Source organism: Thermobia domestica, chromosome 3, assembly GCF_964235325.1.
Source record: "Thermobia domestica chromosome 3, izTheDome1.hap1.1, whole genome shotgun sequence".
Taxonomy (NCBI): Eukaryota; Metazoa; Arthropoda; class Insecta; order Zygentoma; family Lepismatidae; genus Thermobia; species Thermobia domestica.
In genome coordinates, this window is record NC_137456.1 from 86776275 (window position 1) to 86799986 (window position 23712).

The 23712-nt window shown below is 35.5% G+C and overlaps 1 protein-coding gene across 1 annotated transcript in view; it reads right to left on the reverse strand.

Annotated features, from left to right (window-relative positions):
• The window catches only part of LOC145680577 (uncharacterized), a 264515-nt gene that overhangs the window by 53420 nt on the left and 187383 nt on the right, over window positions 1-23712 (reverse strand). The window lies entirely within an intron of this gene.

Here is a 23712-nt window from a genome sequence, read left to right on the forward strand (position 1 = left end):
ATCGTCTAAGTTTTTTTAAACCAAAATTAGAAATCGCTTTATTTTCTTATCATATGATCAAAAATTAAGGAAATTATGAAGTTTCAAATTTTCAAACGGCCACTGAAACAGTATATGATAGATCGGATTCGATATTTGTAATATGAATGAATTGACCAAATTTGGTTTTAATCCATATACTTTTAGGGAAGTTATATCCACTATATACAAGAAATGGATTCTACTATCATAGAAATAGATGGATATCATGAGATCTCCGCAATAGGTATATTAAAAATCCCACACAAGCTTAATACAAACCAGAAATTATAAGGGAGTCACTGGTAAGAGGATGTGATAAAACGGGATCGTGATAGAAATTAGGTTGAGAACCACTGGCTTAGTATTAGACAATGGTATAAACAATTTCAAAATATGAATTGTTTGTGTGAAGGGAAATCCAGTTGTCATTCCCGCGTGTCAGAAAAGAAAATGTGGAGTACATTCCACAAAGTTCTGCACGTATGGACATACCATGTGTCTCAAGGGGCCTATATTGAGCACCTATGATTTGATTTGTAATAATAATAATAATAATAATAATAATAATAATAATAATAATAATAATAATAATAATAATAATAATAATAATAATTTGCTTTGTAATATAAAATTAATGTAAAGTGTCTATGTTCTATGCTATGTATGCTTTTTAAATTTTAAATCGGACAATTCTCTTTGAAACATCATCTATATTTTTTAATAATCAACCAATATATTGTTAGCGTAAGCATGCGGGAGCTTATAGTTTCAGTCCAGGTTTATGTGCTTGTTTGCGTATGTGGTAATTTATTTCGAGGTAACTTCTGGCCGGATTGAAACATACGACTTTGCTGGGTAAGTAGCCATATTTGGTGGCCGAGCACGGTCAGGGACCAAAATATGCATACCGGAAGCTTTTGAGTTCGGTTCGCCGCCGGACTCCCTGATTGTTACATATACAGATAAATTAAAAATTATTTTTTTCTTAAGAATGTTTACTTTCCCGAAGATAACTATGTGTTGAGTGGAAAGCATTGCGTGCAACAGTGATATTTAAAACTATTTCACTACTAGAAAGGTCATCCCTACAAATTGGCCTAAAGAGAGCAGCCAGACGAAGAGTGTTCTGAAAGAAGACAGCAGTTCTCCAATATCCAAGTGGGCAGAAATCATAATACTAGTACGGAAACTTGGACATTAGTCGCAGACATGGCGGTTGGATTTCCCTTTTATCTCCTATAACCTAGAGGGTATAATCGTGAGACGTTAAGTTGAAATATCTCATTTCATTTTTTCTATTTTTCCTTAGTTTTCTGATAGTCGAAAGAGAATACATTAATGTACACACTCATTCGCAGGTCAAAATATAGTTCCAGAGGTAAAATATCAACGCATTCGAATCTCCGGCAGAGGGGTTTCTTGGGAAGGACTACTGGACGAGAAAGTAACAATGTGGAAAGATAGATAGAGAAAGGAAGAAAGCAAGACTAAAAAGTTTAGGATAGAGACATGGAACATACGTACCATGTTACACGGAAAGAAATTAGAAAATCTTAAAGAAGAAGTGTTAGGAGTTAGTGAAGTTAGATTTGGAGGTAATGAGGAGTTGAAAAGTGAAGGATATAGAATATATTGTTAGGATAATGAAAAGAAGTCATAATGATGTAGAAACACCTCTTGGTAAGGGAATGCGGTGAAAGTACCTATTTTCCCGCCTCCCCGCCAAATTCAAGACTACCTAGGAATAATGCACAGAATCATACACACACTCCCAAGTCATAACACAATGATTAATAATACTAATAATAAAAGAGTACGCAAGTTTGTCAAAAGGTAGACTGTGGCGTACAAAATCTGTAACACATACAGTGTGGTGTGAGTGTTGAAGATCCAAATGCGCTATAACTATTCAACTAGCTGAATCACGCTTTCAGTGACAAACGTTAGTCAATGAGCAAAGACAAAGATTCATCTAGTACTTGGTGGAATCATATAATGTGAAAAATTAAAAAAATATAAATCCAAAGCATTATCGTTTATAGTAATCTGACCGGTACCACATTAGTTGGGGAATAAACATCTCAATTTGGCTTTCGATCTAGTGGAATGTCCAGATACTGTGTATTGCTAACTTCTGGGTTAATGTTTGAAAATACACCAACATTTAGTAAGACAAAGTTAGTATTTGTCTTCTGATACATCGCGCTTATCCCGACGAAAGCCTGGTTCCAATGCCCTTAAAAAAATAAAGACAATTTCAAGTCCTTCGATGTAATAAAAGAAAACAAATATGTGTTGAGAAAGTTATTGTGATAAAGTCACAAGATAGGTCGTAAGGTGGTGCGATAATAATTAAACAATGAAGTTTTTTTTTTTTTTTTTTTTTTTTTTTTTTTTTTACGGTTCATAGAATAAATACCAGTGAAGCCATATCTAGCATCTTGGTGCTAGATCTAGCATAATTCACATGCATTTAGCATCTAGCATCTTGACTTTAGCATTTTGGCCAAATCTATGACTTTAGCATAATTTCATTCTTCCCTCTGATGAACAGAAAAAGAACGAAAATGTAGATGATTCACCGTCGGGAATTATTCTTTTTAGTTGAAGTGATGCTTGGAACAATGAGACCAGTCAGTATTTCCGCGGTTTTAATTTATTGTTTAATTCAGAGAAATGTTCAAAAATAGCAAAACCTGACTCTACAAAACATATTTACTTACCAATAGTTTTATTACTGTTAACTGAAACCTGAATGTTTTGTTATCTGGGATGTTTCTGTCCCTTTCAATTTACAACTTAAGAGGGGAGGAATATAAACGTCAGGGGACAGGTAGCAATACACTAAAAGAAATGCTTCGGGCCTGTGTCGGAAGCGGCATGTTATGTATATATTTCTTAAAATATCATCCATTCATAAAATATAAATTCGACCTTCCTCCCCTATAATGTGCCATTTACCAATTTATTTCATTATCATTCCTGACAGTGTCATATTAGCTTGGTACATGAACACAGTTGAAACACTTCATTAAAATAATGAAGATAAGTACGGGCGGGTCTTTAAAATTAGTTAGGAAAGATAATTTTGAAAATCTGGCATAATTTACAAAAATTTAGCATAATTCAGACCCGTGTTTGGCATCATCGCTGTTCTCGAGTGTGGCAACCCTGATAAATACTTTCTTCTGCGATGGAATCAGTCAGTCGGCGACTTTTCACAAAGAGTGAGAGGAGAAATTTATGAATTGATAACTGCATGGAACTTGAGAATATAATTATAAAAGATTTATATTTTTAAAAACTTTTATCTTACGTTTAAGAAATATTTTGTTATATGTAACATCATTATTTACTTTTTTTTTCGTAGTTGCATAGTAATAAGCGTTTATCATCTCGCATCATCACAAAAAAAGCTAAAATGTTTCCTTATCCTGGTTTCTCCTATATCACTTTCATTTTTATTATTCATATATTTTCTTCCTGTAAGAATACAAAGATTGATATGTTATACATACATTAGTTGATGCACCTGAACCTTCGGCAGTGCTATAGATTAAAATCCTTTTTAATTAGAAGCTATAATTATTTACTTGTATTAACAATAAATAGCAAAGCACCTAAACGTTTAGTATCAACATCAACCGTTTCAAACAATTAAATCGATAACAATATAGTTTAAAATGCAAATTAATTGTGACAATATACGAGGTGTGTTCAATTCAAAAAGAAACCGTCCTTTCGCTATAACATTTTAATTGCTCATTATACAACATTTTAAGCATTGTCCCCTCAAAGTAGTCCCATTTATTGGCAATCCACTGTTCCCAACGTTTCTGCTATTCTTGGAAAGCCTTCTGGAACGCAGGTTTTTTGTCGTATTGTCTTGAATCTCCTCTATGGTTTGGAAAAGACGTTCTTTCAAAGTGATTTTAAGTTTGGAAAATAGGAAAAAGTCTGTTGGGGCTAGGTTCGGAGAATAGGATGGATGGGGCGCAACGATGCTCTGATGTTTTGCCAGATAAGTGCAGATGAAAGAGAGAAGCATGAGTAAGCGCATTGGCACGGCGCGCCATTTAAGTCTGGTTTTCCCACAATTCAGGCCTCTTACTGAGCACAACATCCCTCAATCTCGCTAAAATATCCTGGTACAACTGTTTGTTTACCATCTAACCATGTGATACAAATTCATGATGGATAATGCCTTTCCAATCAAAAAAACACAACCCACATCACCTTGATCTTTGACCAGCGTGCTGTTTTTTGGACGAGAAGAATCTGAATGAATTGAAAAATAAACGAAATATCTCTCTAAACGTTATTTTTTTTTTAAAGTTTGTAGCAAAATTTCACACACACATGTTGTTCTTTAAGCTCTTTCATTGTCACTGTATCATTAAATCCGACGGACAGCTTGTGCACGTGTTTACTTCCACGGCTGTAGCTAGCCAACTAACGGTCATAGAGAAACGTAGAAAACAGTGTTGCCATACTCGAGACTCGCGATGATGCCAAACGCGGGTCTGAATTATGCTAGATTCTTGTAAATTATACCAGATTTTCAAATTATCTTTCCTAACTAATTTTAAAGACCCGCCCGTACTTATCTTCATTATTTCAATGAAGTCTTTCAACCGTATTCATGTACAAAGCTAATATGACGCTGTCAGGAATGATAATGAAATAAATTGGTAAATGGCACATTATAGGAGAGGAAGGTCGAATTTATTTTTTATGAATGGATAACATTTTAAGAAATATATACACAACATGCCGCTTCCGACACAGGCCTGAAGCATTTCTTTTAGTGTATTACTAGCTATCCCCCGATGTTTATATACCTCCTCTCTCAAGTTGTACACTAAAAAAAAAAAGTATAATTGGGAGAACCAGAATATAGTCAATATAGGGACAACTATATGTATAGTTGCGAAAACCATAAAATATATTTGTTTTTTGTATAGTTACATGAACCATATTTATTGTTATAGGTAAGTGTTTACAAAAGCGCACGATACACAAGCCTGTCAACTCCAAACTGACAACCAACGCTACAGAATTGTGTGTAAGGGTTTCCTAGCAAGGTAGAGTGGGAAGGTGATTGTTTTCTGAACAGTGTTGCCAATCTGAAAATTTAAAAATTACTGCCGGCTTGTGAGACCGGTGTTTCGGGTTAAGGGTTAAGACAAATCATTGTTGACCAAAAATACACATTTAAAAAACCACCACACCAAAAATACAGATTGTAGAAAAACATGAGCAAAAAGCACTCAATTTTTACTGCTGCTAGCAATAAATGCCAGCAATATCACAACGAGTTCAGTGACATCGATGTTGATTAGGTTAGATTCTGTTCTTTTGTGTTTTGTTCACTGTGTGTTCATTCATATTTAGCAGTGTTGTAATTTAATTTAAATGTGTATTTTTGGTCAATAATGATTTGTCTTAACCCTTAACCCGAAACACCGGTCTCACTAGCCGACAGTAATTTTTAAATTTTCAGATTGGCAACACTGTTCAGAAAACAATCACCTCCCCCACTCTACCTTCCTAGGAAACCCTTACACACAATTCTGTAGCGTTGGTTGTCAGTTTGGAGTTGACAGGCTTGTGTATCGTGCGCTTTTGTAAACACCTACCTATAACAATAAATATGGTTCATGCAACTATACAAAAAACAAATATATTTTATGGTTTTCGCAACTATACGTATAGTTGTCATTATATTGACTATATTCTGGTTCTCCCAACTATACTTTTTTTCAGTGATAAATTGAAAGGGATAGAAACATTCCAGATAACCAAACATTCAGGTTTCAGTTGACAGTAATAAAGCTATGGGTAAGTAAATATGTTTTGTAGTCACGTTTTGCTGTTTTCGAACATTTCTCTGAATTCAACAATAAATTACAACCGCGGAAATACTGACTGGTCTCATTGTTCCAACCATCGCTTCAACTAAGAAGAATAATTCCCGACGGCCCTTGAATCATCTAAATTTTCGTACTTTTTCTGGTCATCGGAGGTTAAGAATGAAATTATGCTAGATTTGGCCAAGATGCTAAAGTCAAGATGCTAGATGCTAAATGCATGTGAATTATGCTAGATCTAGCACCAAGATGCTAGATATGGCTTCACTGGTAGAAAATGGAATTCGTTGTCTAAATCCGCCGCTAGATGCGCTCAGTAGCCGCAATTTCAAAAGTTCGTGTTTCTTTTTGAACACACCTCGTACACAAATATTCAAGCTCAACTGTAAATACATATGATCACGGCTCTTTTTGAAATAATTAAATTGAAACAGTTCAGTTTCTGTTGCAACTAAATCGTGACAATAGTTTTAAACCTGGAAATTGCTTGCACGCTAGCGGCATCTATTGCCATCAGAAAAGCATATCCCAGTCACCTATTAGTTTAACTGTGTACTATTAGGAATTAGTGTGTTAATTAAGAACGCACAGACTGATATGGTTTGTATTGTACGTATAGTAGCAGAAGTATCCGTTCCTTGTACGGACTGAAACACTATGCAACCTACAACATAATAGAGTAGTTTTGGATTGTCTAACTCGAAGGGATCCTCAGGTACTATATATTTTTAAACCTCCAGAGAGCATGTGATCCCCTCCCAATCACCCTTCGAATCGAAAATTTAGGGGGAAAAGCTTTGGTACGTGTTTGGTGGCTCTAGGTGACTCATTTCTGTGTGAAAATGTGATAATAGACAGGCACGTATACGCACATACAGTATATACACGTTTTTAATATTTAAGGATAAGGTAAAAATTAAACCGCCCTTAGGATCCAGGGTCTACCAGCCGACTTATATTACTCATGCTTTGCAGCTGATGTGCAGTTAGTACATCGACTCCCCTCGCCGTTAATACTAGCTTTCTAGACTGGAGTTTGCTACTTCTTTCTTTCAGGTGACTTCCTAAATTGCCCTAACGACGCTGGGTGGACGCCGTAATGACAACATTATTTGGTAAGTACGAACGATCATCAATCCTTCCTTGGGCCAAACCCGACACTGTCTGACTTCACTGTTCTCATGAAAAGTGGTATTCCAGTGCGGGTAGGGCATTGGCTTTTGTATTACTGTATAAATAGGATTTTAAATTGCAGATTACTAGTAAGTGAAACATTATTCTCTATCAATAAAAACTTACATTCTTAGTTTTGCAAATTATTTATAGCTTATTGCCGAAATGAACAATTCTTAGCAACAAAGGAACGTCAGTTCTAGACATCGGAATATCCACGGGAGTCCCTTTTTTTCAGTGGACATTCCGTGAATATCCTACAGAAATCCAATTATACCTCTATCCATTTATATTTCGGAAACTGGACTTCCTACGGGATTCCTGTGAGACATTTCTCAGTATTCACTAGACAACTTTTGGATATGCAAATATTATCCCGTGACAGGTGTCATCATAGGTATTCTGCCCTTACTGGCAGGTCACTTGCAGCAGCTGAGAAGCTTCCTTGCTCCACGGTCCTCCGCTAACCTCTTCGTCTTCACGTATGACAGGTGTATCACACTAAAATCCAACGTATATCCCGTAGAAATTCCCATTATCCTTCAAGTTTTTATTGCGAGCCCGAATGCCCTGAGATAGTATGGGACATCCACGTTTTGCTATATATGGGTTGTAAAAAATAAAATAAAATTTTTAGTTCAGTCTCCTCACGATTACGTACTTGTTTTCTTGATTGTTTTTTTTTTTTTCGTTTTCGGACACTAACGTTCCTTTCCAGCAGCGATATTTCATGAGACGATATATGATATACAAAGGTGTATCGAAAAATAAGGTGATTTTGTCTCTAAAACCCAGATTTTTTGGAGCAGTTAATTTTTTTTATTTTTTATTTTCTGTATGTTGCAGATACCAAGGTGAACGAAGTCTGACGGCAATTAGAGTGTTCTACCTCAACCCGACTGATACCTACAATAATTTAAAGATGGCGCATCAATATGAATATCACTCTAAGGAGGAGGTGCGTAGTGTTATTCGTCTTTACGGACCAAGGGACAGAAACTATCGGGCATTTATCGACAATTGATGGAGGTCTATGAAGAGAGTGTTATATCACAGAAACAAGTGTATGCGTGGTGCAACACATTCGCAGGTGGTAAGAGGAATGTAACAAATAATGTCAGACGTGGCAGACCAGCAACGTCCATCATCGACAGGGATATGTGTGACATCGATGTGATGATTTGTGAAGACAGAAGAATAAAGTTGCATAACATTGCAAATATCATGTGGTTCAGTGAGGAGTTTCGTCCATGACTAACTTGGCATCAGGAAAGTGTGTGTATGTATGCTGAGTGCGAAAACATCTGAGTAAGGACCAAAAATGCCTTCGAATGGGCATTTCCCTGCCCTCCTCACACGATATGCCCACAAAATACATTCATTCCTTTATCGTACCATAACGTACGATGAAACTTCAATGTGAACTCCTCAATCAAAACGCCAGAGTAGCCTACGACATGGAAACATTCGTCGTTACCGCCGGCCAAGAAATTCAAGACCAGAACATCTACCAAGAACACAATGGCTACTGTGGTTTGAGGCAGTCAGGATGTTATTCATGTTGAATGTCTGACAAATGGAACGAGTATTACTGGGAACACGCACTGCCAAACCATGGACAGTCTAAAAGCAGCTGTACAGAATATGTCAGAAAATGAAAAGAGCCACTACGGGAGGGGACGATGTTACTGCAAGATAACTCACAACCACATGCAACGCAATGGACTCATACACATGAGTTTCAACTGGGAAATTCCTGGCCATCCTTTGCACAGCGCTGAATTAGCTGCTTCCAACTATCATTTGTTTGGAGTCCTAAAGAAACACCTCCGTGGGCGGGGTTTCGATACACCGGAAGAGGCACTACAGGCTACGGTTACATGGTTAGGAAACCAGGATCAACATTTCTTTGCAAAAGGCATGGACGATTTGATGTCACGTTCAAATGCATATTTGGACCACGGCGGTTCCTATGTCGAATGACACATGATACTTTCAGATATTTATCTCTGTACGTTTTTCAGTAAATCGAAAATTCGCTTTACTCTTTGATACATCTTGGTACTTTGTGTCAACAATACCCCAATAAAAGTTACAGCAAAAAAGGGTTATTTTATAGCAATGCTTCTCAACCGTGTGCTTCGCTAGATTCAGTGTATGTGCCGTGGAATTTCCGACCAATTTGACACTGAAGGTAGAAGATAAATTTTTAAAAAAGTAATACAAATCAATATAAATTTAACAAAAAATATTCCAAAGTCCTCAAAATATTTATTTAACACAGATAATCAAGAATGGACATTAGTATTTAACAAGATTCTATTGTAGTGTTGACTATACGTGCGTGTTGTGAGGCTTATGATATTAGCAAGGCGACAGTAAATTACATGGTTAGCGAGATATAGCCTCGAAATATCATTAACACTTAAATTTTAATTGCAGTTTAATTAAAACCCTGTTCAAATATGACATATCATATCGAGCTGCCGATAGATCACATCGTGTTGAACAAGATAACATGCTTTACGGTAAATTCTCATGTGTAGTTTTCGAAAAAAAATACTGTCAAGTAACGATAAATTTCAAGAATATAATAAACAGTAAAAAAATAACTTGGTATGCGATAATTGCAAATATGAAGCGAAGCAATCAACCTTTATTGATTATTGATAGACTTTTTAGAGCAGTAATTGCTTTCGCGAACGAATGCGATATGCAAATAGTTCAATTCGGCATATCAGAGAAAAGCATAATGGCTTTGAAAAACTGTCTTCGCAGAACAAAACGAAAAGGGCTTTCTAACGCTAAAAATTGTAATTTCCATTGTTTACAATTAGAATTCGTGCACTAAATGTTTTTCCAAGATTAAGTCTATGGGCATCCCGCTCCTCGGTGATTATTCCTCAATGGTATGTCAGATCAGAACATGTGACCCCTTACGACACTCAGCGCGCGCGATCGAATCACCATGTCAAATTTGGTTAAGAGTCTTCATCCCGGAGAAATTAAAATACCGCTAATTTTACAGTAATTATGTGATATCTTCAAATAGATAAAAAGATAATTGAAATATGGAACAAGAGCGCCCTAGACAATATTATTTTGCGTGAGGTACCGTTATCACAAGTCACCTAGTGGCTTTCCGTTTTCAGCTGTTTAGAAACGCGAAAATAAATGCCGATTTTCAAAATGGCTCGAAATCGAAAGCAGATAAGTGAGTCGTGATAACGGTTTCTCAGGTAAAATAATATTGTCTAGGGCGCTCTTGTTCCACATTTCGATTATCTTTTATCTATTTGAAGATATCACATAATTACTGTAAAATTAGCGGTATTTTAATTTCGCCGGGATGAAGACTCTTAAGAACGGTTCGGGCACCTCGGAGCAGTATCCGGACAAACGAACGCCTAAGTCGAGTAAAGTGGAGCTTCCCTCCAATAAAATTAATGCTTTTATGAAAATGCACAAAATGGAGATTCTTTTGTGAGTGAAATGCAGAAATGAGTCTAAGATTATTAAAAAAAAAAAAAAAAAACGAGCGAGATTGATTATGATGGATTATACCGAACCACTTGTAGTGTCTACTGTTTTTTAGTCTTACGTCAGTCCTATTTCTTCATTTTACCACACAAAAAGAAAATAATTTGTGTATTTTTTAAACCTTCCATTCAGGTAGACTATAGTGTGAAGTCTCTCAGCAAGCATGTAAGAAAGGAAAGAAACAAATGACTAAAAAGTGCACAATAAAAAAAAGACATTTTTAATAATATGCTTTTCTTTAAAAAAATAAAACAAATCGTAATGAAATGTAAAAAAAAAATAATTCTGTTGTCAAGAGAATTACTTTTAAAAATCTATTTATGCATGACTTTTTTTTAAAAAAAAGCATGGGGAGCACTCTCATATACAATCAATTTATAAAATTTTCAATATTCATGTAATATTATATGTAAGTATACCTCAATTTATATCAATAATAAAAAAGAATGTTACAATAGTATTATGTAGTATATCAAATATATGTATACATAAACTATTTTATGTACCACAAATAAAATAAGGTCAATAGTATCATACTGCGTTATCTAACAATCATAAAAGACCGGTGCATTACACATTTTATACTTATTTTAAATAATTCTAATTTGCATGATTATTTAGTTTTTAATTAAGTAAAAATCTTGAATAGGAATTGGAAAAACAAAATGAGGCGTTTTGAAGTTTGCTAAAGCTAAAGTGTAAATGTTTATTACACGTTGTGTTTGTTCATAATTTCACAGGTTATTTCCGTCAGCAGCTTAATGGGAGTCTAATGAACAAATGAACCCCGAAGTCACTTGAAAAAAAAAAAGAAAGAAAGAAAAATCCTTCTGTTGTATATTTTTTAGTTAAAGGAATAACGGTGGGATGAGAATGTGGTAGAAAACAAGAGAACATAGTAAACTCACGGACATGGTGTTGTCCACCGCAAACTCACATAGCATTGGGTTGAACCTAGAACTAATAACCATTGACGAGAGGGTGGACCATTTATTTTGAAACAGAATGCGAGTGGTCCTGGATTCGTTTCCAGGTTGAGACACTCGGTCGAAAAAACTTTAAAACTTTTTCAGGCCAGTTATCCTGAGTGAGGTTTTCCATTCACACCAGGCAAATGGCGAGATGGTACCTAACGTATAAGTCCCAGGCAGCTTCTTTCCTTCTGCAATCCGTTTTCCCATCTCTTTCCTCGGATAATGCGATCACCAAGCTACGCCATGTCTCAAACGTGATGGGGAAACATTGCCATTGATGCCGAGAGCCCAGAAATCTAATTCCTAATCCTAATCCTATCTTGAAATGTCCTTTAACATTCAAACTAATAGATTTAAAAAAATTGATTTTTTTACGATACAAATATCGACATGGAGACATTGTTTGCCACTACTTTGCAATACTTCATTTGCAGTGTTGCCAATCCAATGTACAGTTGTGCTATTTTAAATGGTACTACGTGAGTGCACACCGTATATCCAGTAGTACCCTGCATTTTATTCCTTCCTGTAAGTCAATCATGACGCCGGCATAAACATTTATCAACAACGTAAACGGAGCGTCGCAACTTTTTATTTAAGCCTTTTTTCGTTCATAGTACGCCATACCATGATATTGCAAAAATATAAGCTGCTCTACTATTAAACAAAGAGACAGGAATTAAACTTGTGAAAATGGTAACCTGATTGTCATTTATCATAAAGTTAATAATCTATATGGTTAGTTTAACCGGATATAAACAAAATTTTCCAGGAAATAGTATGCCCATTCTTAGGATTAAAGAACATTCTTTTAAGTAGTTATCTTACGAACCTTTTTAAATTTTAACGAGATTCATCAAAGTGCACTAATTATTCGTTCTTATCTTTACAGCATTTCCGGCCTCAATTAATGATAATTTAAAGCAGAAACGTCACAAGACACGTAATTAGTGTTACCGTAGATAATCAAAACAGATGCGCAACCAGTAGAGTTATTTCGTCTATGTAATGTTTTAAAACTATCCTAAATGTACCACTATTATCATAGAATACGTTATAGAAACATACACATAATTTAAAGAGAAACAAACAATTTCTTTTTTTAAATCTTGAACCAAGAAATATTATTTTAAATAAAAAGAACAATTTAAAATGTGTTGTCGCATGCGAGTGCCAAATGCTCTTTAATATATGACTGGTGCTGCCATCTACAGGTAGACAAATGTAATAAGTAATGCTGGTTTATATTCTGTTTCCCGAAGTGTGAAAGCGCAGGAAAGCTATTTGGTTACCGAGCAATTAAGTCCACACAATAAACAAATAAATTAATTAATGAAAGAAAAATGTTTAGCATTAAAGTAACTTTCAGAAACAAACCAAAAAAAAAAAAAAAAAAAAAGTTCGTTCTGTCGATAATGACAATAAAAGTTATTCAACTTCGTAATTATGCAGGGAACATTCTTTACCTTCCTCCTAGAAGATTGGCTATTGTCTTAGTGTCGCTAAAAGTGTTATTACTTAACATAAAATGTTATAAGAAGGAAGATAGTCATCTATGTTATTTTTTTTTTAAAAAGTAAGCAGAACAATTAGTGATTGTTTCGTTCTGCCATCATAATAATATTAGTAATGGCGTATCCTAGAATTTTTTACCACGATTTTTTTAGTTTGATGTTTCTTGTATGTACGACACCGAATTAAAACTATTAAATTCTACTTAGGATTGATTTATATTTTAGTCTAATGTTGTTGTTTTTTTTTTTTTTTTAATGTATTTTGGTGTGACAAGTCAGTATTGTCAGGGAAGATCAAGTCAGTGCTGCCAAATTGATTTAAAAAACCCAAAATTATCTATATCTATATCTAATATAAATAAAATAAAGAGTTTTTTTGTGTGTCTGCGTGTGTGTGTGTGTGTGTCTATGTGTGCGGTCTGGGGACCAGCCGAGTGGATCGTGACTTACCAAATTTTGGTCATGGATACCTTGGTTCAGGCCCCAGACCAAGACGAAGCGTTTTTTTTTTTCAAAATTCGAACCGGAGAGGGGGTCTCAGGGAGCGTTTTCCGGTACATGTATAAATAGTATAGAGTGACCTACATTAGTGTCAAATTTATAGTTTTCGCGGTCGCTGAGATCAATGGTGACAATTCCATTAGCGATGACTTTCAAATTCGGCTACCTTTGTATGTGGGGGGAAGAGGATACCGAGACATGTAAAAATAATCCAAAATGGCCAATATTAGTGTCAAATCCATAGTTTTCACGGTTGTTGAGATGATTGGTGATACTACCACAGGCGTTGACTTCCAAATACAGCCCCCATCGGCTTGGGGCCAGAGGCGTTTCTTTTCAAAATTCGAACCAGGAGTCTCAGGGGGCGTTTACCAGGATATGTAAAAGTAGTAGAAAATGACCGACATCTTTTACTTTCGTTGCTCAGTTTGTTTACATAGATATTTTATCAGATCCATGCGAAGAATGGGTATTTCAGCTAGTTGTAACATAAAAATATTTCATCCTAAAAGCATCCAATTTTGTTTTATATTTATATTCTTAATATATTAAATTTGAAATAATAATAATACAAGTATATGAAATCTACTTCCAGTTGTGTATATATAGTTGCTTAACAAATTATTATGAGTGACTACTAAATACATATTTTACGTATTCTTTTATCCTGGTGCCAGGAGGATCTTAAACACAATATCGTCAATATTATACGTGTTTTTTTTTTTACTTTCTATTTCCTTTTTTCTTTCTACCCCCCGTTAATCTACAGTTAGATGAAACATATATGTACAGCTTAACGTATGATCCAATCTACATGAGTCTAGCCACCGGAAATCGAACCCAAATCCTCCACACCAAAATGTATCTTAGTAATGTCACTCCATAGCTCTAACTTTCTCTCAATCGGACTCTATCGTGGCTAAATAGTATCAGTTATCGCCCTTTAGCACAGGAGATCGGATTTGAGTCCTGGTTGGAGATCATGTTACTTGAATTCTAAACTAAATTATACCCTAGACCAACGTACAGTACGTAACCCCGGGGCTGGAAAAGAGACACCACACGTGAAAGGAAACAACTTTTCATTCATCTGTTAAACATTTTGTAGTTATTTGACTCGCTACCATATCTCTTTAAAAAAAAAATCGCAGCAATCAAAACTCTTCGTTCCATTCATTTATGTAGCTTATGTGCTATAATAGTGTACCTCTTTATTTATTTTTTAAAAATAAATGTATAACTTAGTATACAAATTTCATTTTCAGTTAATATGTTGTTATCAGCTGCGAGAACAACTATTACGGCATCGGCTGATGAGGACAAAACCGTGACACCTGGTAAGTTTATCTTCTTTCTTCTTATCCTTGATATAAAGTTTATCGTTTATACTTGGTAATAAGTTTTTCTATATTCGTGAAAAAAAATCAGTTTTACATCCCAGGGTTATGCCGGCTACGCTAAAGGAGACGGTGATGATGAAAAATGAATGAAATGGTGGAATGAAGAAAGTGGGAGGAAACGGGAGAACCCCGAGAAAAAACCCACGCACACGGTGTTTGTCCACAACAAAGTTCACTTGGCGCGAGCTGGGATCGAACCCCATGCACTAGAGCTCTACCCATGAAAGCTCTACCACTGAGCCATCGCGGCCCCAATTTGTATATTTTTATCCTTGCTAATTAAGTTTATTCCCTATCTTCTTATCCTTGGGAAATAAGCTTATCATCTACATTCATATTCTTGTTCATTAACTTACATCTATACTTGTATTCTTTGAGATAAGTTTATCATCTATCATCTTATCCTTGAGAAGTAAGTTTATAATTTAATTTCTTATCCTTGCTAAATAAGCTTACCTCTAACTTCTATTTCTTGGTAAATAAACTTATTTCTATATACTAAACATTCTCTGCATTCTTATGATTGGAAAACAGCTTATCTCCACATTCTTACTCTTACTAAATAAGTTCACTCCTCCTGTATCTTCTTATTCTTGCTAAATAAGCTTACCTCTACATTCTTATCCTCACTAATAAAGTCATTCTTTATACTTTTATCCCTGCCAAATAAGTTTACACCCCAATGAAAGCATACAATTAGAAAATGTTCTAAATTGTAAATTGTTATAATATTTATCTATCTATCGAGATTCATAGTACTTGAAATGTGAGTCATAAAATTACTTTTAATAGATTTGTTTAAAGAAAAAAGAAACAGATATCCATTGCATCGTGTAAGGATGTGCATAAGTTCAGTAACTTGTTCTAATTTAAAAAAAAAAAAAAATAAAGAATTTTCTTCATCCGGCCGATCGTTAATTTCCACGAACGAAAAAAAAAAAAACAGACTACTTTCACTACCTTTATTTGTTAATAGCCGCAAACATCAGTAGATATATAGTCACTATCGTATATCTTCTTTATAGCAAAACATTAATTTCCGGGATATGGTTATTCCTGTTACTGAAGAGAAAAAAATTCATTTTTTGTTGTAATATTAGCAATTACCTTGTATCACTGAATGATTTCAGCCACGCGTGACGATCAAACTTACCTTTTTCTCTGTATTTTTTTCCCCTTCGTTTTATTACAAGGCTAAGTATTGGTTTTATTATTTTGGTTTTTGTTTTCTTGTTATTTTTTTTCTGTTAGCATGACAAGATTTCATAAATAATAAATTTGATTATAGGCAATTCTGGAAAAATTTTCAGAGAAAGGATGCTTCTTCCTTTAAAACTTGTTCTTTTGGCTTTCTTTTAAGTGATGGTTTATTTGCTCTTTCTATGCGAATATAAAATTAAATGAAATCATTTGCAGAGATATATGCGAAGTTCCAAATCTTATAGTGGCAATGTGCTTCATGTCTGGTAAGGCACGCACCCAGAAATTTTTGTTGGAGGGGGTCCGAAGTTTGGGAGGGGGTCCAATAGTACAAGACAGTACGCTTATGTAATACGGTACTGAACTGGTGTTATTCTATATCCGAGAAAACAATAAGTACTTTTAAGTACAGCGGTGTCCACTCCTTCAAATACTTAGTCGCAATTCCCCAAATTTACCATTCTCCTCCTCCCCGGAAAAAATAGTAAAGAAGACCGAAGTTAGTTGTGACAAACCCAAGATAACTTTTGCTTTGTAAGCTAACAAGGAACGGAGATGAACCTCTCATCCAGACATCCGAATCAAACCTAGTCCATGATAAACAGAACAAAGATATGTTCATGCACAAAAAAATTAGGTGAGTAGCTATTCCATTGTGAGTCTACAATTTTCCTTGTACTAACAGGGTTAATGGGCCCCAGGGACTTACTCCGTTGTGCATGGCACCTAATTTTTTGTGCATGAACATATCTTTGTTGTGTTTATCACAGACTAGTTTTGATTCGGATGTCTGGATAACAGGTTCATGTCCGTTCCTTGTAAGTTTTACTCAATTTCAAAAGTATCATTATGGTCCGATTCTAACTTTTTAATTAAAAATTATATCCCTCACAAAATTTCATCAGTGCAACCAAAAATCTGTCTGTGGGCACCTCTGACCTTATATTATCAGGGGAAACTATAGAAAACTGAATTGCTTTTATAAGAGAAGAAAGAGTAGAGATGTAGCATTATACTAGATTAAGTTTTTAGCCCACATCAATCATTTCTCTGTTAAAGCAAGTATCGTTTTATTAAAGTATTACAAATATTTGTCGATTTACTAAGATGGAACGAGGTCTGGGATGTCCCGTGAACGTGCTTCTATTGCGGACAAAACACAAGGGTTCGAAAGAGCTACGATGTTCTCGGGGAATCCGGACCCGGTGACCCCTCCGTGGGTATGCCTCTGTGTCTGGTTCTTTGCTGACAAAGAAGGTTAACGGAAAGGTACAATATTTTCTACATTACCATTCAATTTAAAAATACGGGGGATTTTGAACAAATTGTTTTTTTGTAACAGGTTTCACATAATTTTCGTTTTCTCTAACGTATTTTACAAAATTTGTCTTGGATACGACACACTGTACAAACACAAAGTATATTCTGTTAATACAGAAGCGACAAACTTCCATCATATTCCTACTACTGAAACTTAACCATTATTCGGGCAAGCGGGGCCTCCCAACCCCAGTAGCTTCATATCTTTTTTTCGAATTTCTCAATAACCACACATATTTCGATGATATAAAATTCTGAATTCTTCTATCTTTAGTCGAAGCAGGGGCGGATCCAGGACCGACTTCTGGGGGGGACGGTGGGTTGTTATACTGCTACTTCTAAGGGCTCCGAACTTTGAGATGGGTTTTATTTATATATATATAAAATAAAAAGCAGTTTCCTCTTCTGGGGGGGCGATTGCCCCCCTGGATCCGCCCCTGAGTCGAAGTTAAAGTCATGAACATATCGAATTGCTAAGGCCCTAGTTGCCGTCTACGTTACAAAAATGTCTTGCCCGGACAAGGGTTAAATAGGGAAAAGTGTAAAAATGAAGCGCATCGAAGAACGACACAAAATTGTGAACCATTTTGTAAACTATGAAGCTTAAATTTTCATACCATATTTTGAGGCCTCTCTTGTTCGCAATAAGAGTGAAAACAATTTTTGTAATTATATTAGGATGAAAATAATAATTTTAAAAAATTGCTTGTGGGGAATTCCCCACGCATACCAATGAGAAATGTTCCTCAATTGGCAAGAATTGCAAACACATCAACAACTCTTTAAAGTTTTAAAATGTACATTTTCTTGAAACACAAAACTATTATTATAAGTAGAAGTTCGTACTGGAAACTAAAATATGAAAATGGGAATACACTGTGGAGGTTCACTACATTAAGAAAAATATATCCACTTAAATAGTTGAAATATCAATACATGTGAAATCTCTCTTTTTAGATGGAAGTATTATTTTCTTCAATGTAAGATACATGATAAAAGTTATAATTATATAATTCATCACAATTCATTCAGTTCATTATCATTATACAACAGTTTATCAGAATCAGAACCTTCTAAATTCAAGATCTCAGACTCTTTTATTCATATTTTCTTAAACTCTTCGACCACTTTCTATTTTGTGGTTAGGGCTGCAGTGATGACATTACTACGTTTTTATTGGAGTAGATGTCATATTTCTCTACTTTTTTTCCCTAGTACGTACTATGGAATTGATACAACTGTTCGTGTTTGAATTTGTGATAGTTGACAGTAGTATTAATGTCATGTGGTCTCACTTTTATACCCCTAGTCCCTGGTTCAGGGGCCATGGTCTAGATTTACATAGGACTACCCCCTCTTCAATTTTAGGAGGGGTGTCAAATTTAAAAATATTGGTAAGGTTGTATAGGATCGGAGTACGTACCTCTATAAGTTTGGGTGGTCCACCTCGTTGCCTTTCGGGGGCGCGGTGGCTCAGTGGTAGAGCATTTACCTCCAGTGCTTGGGATCCCGGGTTCGATCCCGGCTCGCGCTGTGTGGACTTTGTGGTGGACAAACACCGTGTGCGTGGGTTTTCTCGGGGTTCTCCCACTTTCTTCATTGCACCATTTCACTCATCTCTCATCATCACCGTCTCCGTTAGCCTAACCGGCATAACCGTGTGACGCTAAACTTAAAGATTTCATTTTTCGTTGCCTTTCACGCGTAAAAAAAAAGTGCGCAAAATTTTATACTTCGGAGATATTTTTTCTACCTATTTCGTCCTCATTGATGAGGGTTAAATACTTTATGTGGCTATATGGATGAGTATAGGGATCCATTCTCTTTCATAAGACACAAGCATATTATTGTTACTCTCTCAAAGTTTAGGAGGGGTACATAGGACCACCTCTTAAATTTGTGAATTGTCAAAAACAAAATTTGGTAAACATTCTCTAGGACCCAAATATATACTTCTGTTAATTTGGGTGATCCATTTTGTTCCCTCTTATGGACATTAAGTGGTGAAAAATTCCAAATTTGGAGGTTTGTGACCTAATTTATCAACTTAGATGAGAGTTTATCATATCAGGAACCCATTCTTTTTCATAAGACATGGGTACATTGATGTACTCCTCTACATTTTTGGTAGGGGTGCATTGGACCCATTCTTAAATTTGGGATTGTCAAAACCAAAATTTGATAATAAAAGTTCTGTAGGACTCGAATATATAACTGTAAATTTGGATGATCCTGCCTATCCCCTCCTATGGGTTAAAAAAATCCCAAATATTAGTATTGCAGCGTGTTCCCCACGTGGTTGGTTACTGATCTAATTTATCTCCTCTGGATAGCTTTACTGTCCCTGATATATTTACTGTCTGTCTGTCCGAGTGTCAGTCCAAAAGGCTCAAAATCTTAAGACCTACTTGATGGATCATTATCAATTTTGGCCACTAGAATGTAAAAGATCAAAAGTCAGGAATCGAGTTGGTTGATCGAGGTGATCTAGCTAGTTGATTCCAAGATATGGATAATTATAAATCGGTTCCTATGGAAGTAATTATGGATATAATCCTTGATAATAGACAACCCGCAGTGTTGTTGAGATCAGCGTGTTAGTATAATGGTCAGGATGGAAAAGAAATGAGGTGTCCATGGAATTCAACGCTAAAATGAACACAAATGACTTTATACTCTACAAATCTAGACTTTAAAATATTCATTCATCCTAAAGTACACCATGTTTCAAAAAGAATAGCCTGATTTTGGACGGTAATAATTACGGACGGAACATGAGACGTGCCGGCAAGGAAATGAGTGTTGTTTGAATAAGCGTGGCCTAAAGTTTCAGAAAAGCGCCGTTAGATGTTAATCAATGCGTCTTCTCAGCTTGCAGTCAGTCGGAAGTAAGATGGCGTCCTCTCCACAGAGGGGGTTTTGTGTGCTGCAGTTTGCAAAGAGTCAGTGATTTCTGTGCAGCATGCTTTTCGTCGGCGTTTTGGCATTGATCAGCCTGCACCGAAAAACATTCGTCGTTAGTATTGCCAATGATAGGTTTGATTTAGATCGCATAATCTTTGTTGACTCGTATATATTGTAGTATTCAAGTGCTGCAAATTTAAAAAGTGTTTATAAAAGTGTTCATCGTACATGAAATAATGCACAATAACATTGAATTAAATGAGAATAAATTGGCGTTGCTATCTCATAATTGAATCAAGTATTTTTTTTTCTTTGTTTCTTTCTTTAATGGCAAGACACCTCCAAAACAAAAGAAAAAAAAGTTGACATTTTCGACTCGATAATTAGAGGTTAGAAAAACCAACAAAGCTGAAATATCTTCTTAAATGATCTTAACGCCTCTTCTTGTTGCTGAAGATAACCCTGTAGCTGAGGCGTAAACGGGTGAAGTATTAATGAGAGTGTAACACATAGCATACAACTTTTAATTTCCAAGTGTCTGGAGTGCTTATCTGACTTCTCAGTATCTCTCCTTTTTTTTTTATTCATTTTCTTCTATGTAATACATACTGCAGAATATGTGCCTATCTTTATAATGTATATAGGCAGAAATTCAAGTGAAAAATAATAACAAAAGATAAGGATTAATTAATATTTATTCTACATTTAAACTTACCAGTCTTTCACCTTGTAAATTAGCCAAGTACAATGTATTCATTCATCTATTTAATCTGTTTTCTTATCAAAGTTACTTCAATCATCCAGAAGGTAGTAGGTATTTTTAGAAAACAAAATGAACAAGTGTAATATTTCACATATATTAATTTCACCATTATTATTATTATTATTATTATTATTATTATTATTATTATTATTATTATTATTATTATTATTATTATTATTATTATTATTATTGCAAATATACCTGTTGTGCTGCATGGTTGCAAAACATGCTCGCTTACTCTGAAACAAGAACGCAGACTGAAAGTATTTGAGAATAAAATCCGAAGATGAATATTCGGACCCAGAGGAATGAGCAAGGACGGTGAATGGCGGAAACTTCATAACGAAGAACTGCATAGTTTATACCGTTCATCAAACATTGTTAGAATCGTTAAGTCTAGGAGGCTCAGGTGGGCAGGTCATGTAGCTAGAATGGAAGAAAGTAGGAACGATTTCAAAGTATTAATTGTAAAATCCAATCGGAAAACGACCAGCAGAAAGACCCAGGCGTAGACGGAAGGACAACAAGCTAGTAGTTGGCTAAGCGTAGAAATCTATGGTTAACTTTTGTGAATGCGCAATTGAACCTTCGGGTTCCATAGACGTATTATTATTATTATTATTATTATTATTATTATTATTATTATTATTATTATTATTATTATTATTATTATTATTATCTTAGATTGCCACTGGTGTTGTGGTCGGGCGTTGTTAGTCAAGACAATTTCTTCTTTACTATGTGTCCTCATCCTCATCAGTGACGACGCCAGAGGGGGGACAAGGGGGGCGAGCGCCCCCCTAGTGGATACTCCTGCCCCCCTGATTGCCATCCAGACTGCCCCCCCCAGACTCCTACAATCATAAAACATTCTACATATAGTATTTTATATCAGTATCATAACCAATCTTATTGTCAGATCGAACTATCTATACATATACTATGTGGCAGATTAGTCCTCAAGCTTTCTTCTTTGAGCGTCTGTGTATGCACGCATATTTCTGTTTTCTAATTTAGCGCCTTTTCCGGTAAATTTTAGTTACAGTTCTTTCTTATGAATTTTAGTTACTGTGCCTAGCGAACAATAGTAGATTTGGTCGACTTGTTTTCTTCTCATTGGATCAACTTCGATTAGAAACAAAAGAAAGGTAAAACTAATTACATAACTTGTTTGTATTTATCCAGTTTTGAAGGTTTCAGTTTCATATTTTGTTTTTTTTTTTTTTTAAGGTTCTACACTTCTATTTCCTGAAACATTATTCTCGGCTTTCAATATTCGGAGGATGGGCTTATAACAGCTTAATTTGCGACTACCAGGGCTTAATTTTTTGAAGGAAAAAAAAAGTTGTGGTTTCCCTTCCTGCAAATAATAAATGTATGGAATTAAATCGATTATTTATTTAGCTCCCAATAAAACGTATTGTCAGAGTGCTGATCTTTAATTAGTAATTGGTATGTACTAGTGCTCCCTTACTTATTTTGTTTCAAAGTACTGACATGACGTCTATCATATTGACTAGAAATGTACGTGGAGCTGCTGAAAAATTTGTAGCCCAACCCAGGAGTGCACGTGGAATGGTGAAGTTTTACTTCTTCTACACTTCCCCCGAGAGTCAATATACTTCCTTGTACAGTGCTCCAGTTTTGCAGAAGTTAAAAAAATCTGGAGGCTTCCTCGCACCACTTTTCCTAACACTACGCTTATCAGATCTAAAGTTCAATCAGATCTAAGTTTGGGAAATAAATACAGGCAATAGTTAGACGGAGCTAAATCTGGGGAATAAGGATGATGATCTAGACATTGAAATCCTAGATTATGCAATGCTAATTGTGTTCGCAGGGGTTCGATGGACAGGTGTATTCTCTGAAAGGAACACAATTCCTTTCTTTTCATTTTCCGCTGTGTTGAACTTTGAATTTTTCTTACAGTTTTGTGAGTAATGTAGAGATTCTGGATTAAATATCTGACCGTTGCGGAGGTAGTCTATGAGTACGACTCCATACTTACCCCAAAAGAATGTTGCAAACAGTTTTTCAACCTACTTCTGTGTCTTGAACTTCTTGCGGCGAGGGAGAAATGAGTGCTACTACTCCATTGACTGTTGTTTCGTTTCAGGATCATAGTGGTACAACCATATTTCGTACATGGTTACTATTCGTGAGCGAAATGACCAGCATTACATTCAAACTGGAAGAAGACTTCTCTTAATGTCGTCACTCTTTTATTCTCGTGACAGATTTTTTGGGAACCCATTGTGTCGAGAACTTGCGCATACCCAAACCATTCTGAATTATACTACCGACGCGTTCCAAAGAAATGCCCACACTCTCTGACACAAGTTTTGCTGAGACGGTAAAAACTGGGAAAGAGGGTTGCAGCCAGACCTCAGACTATAATAAGTATATCGTGAGTTTACTATACACTTTAAAAAGTGTATAAATAATAGCTTAAATTCTTTTTGTCAGTCAAAAACTAGGGTGGCCTAGGAACCCCGGCCCCAGGTTATATCTACCACTAGCTGAAATGCTGCA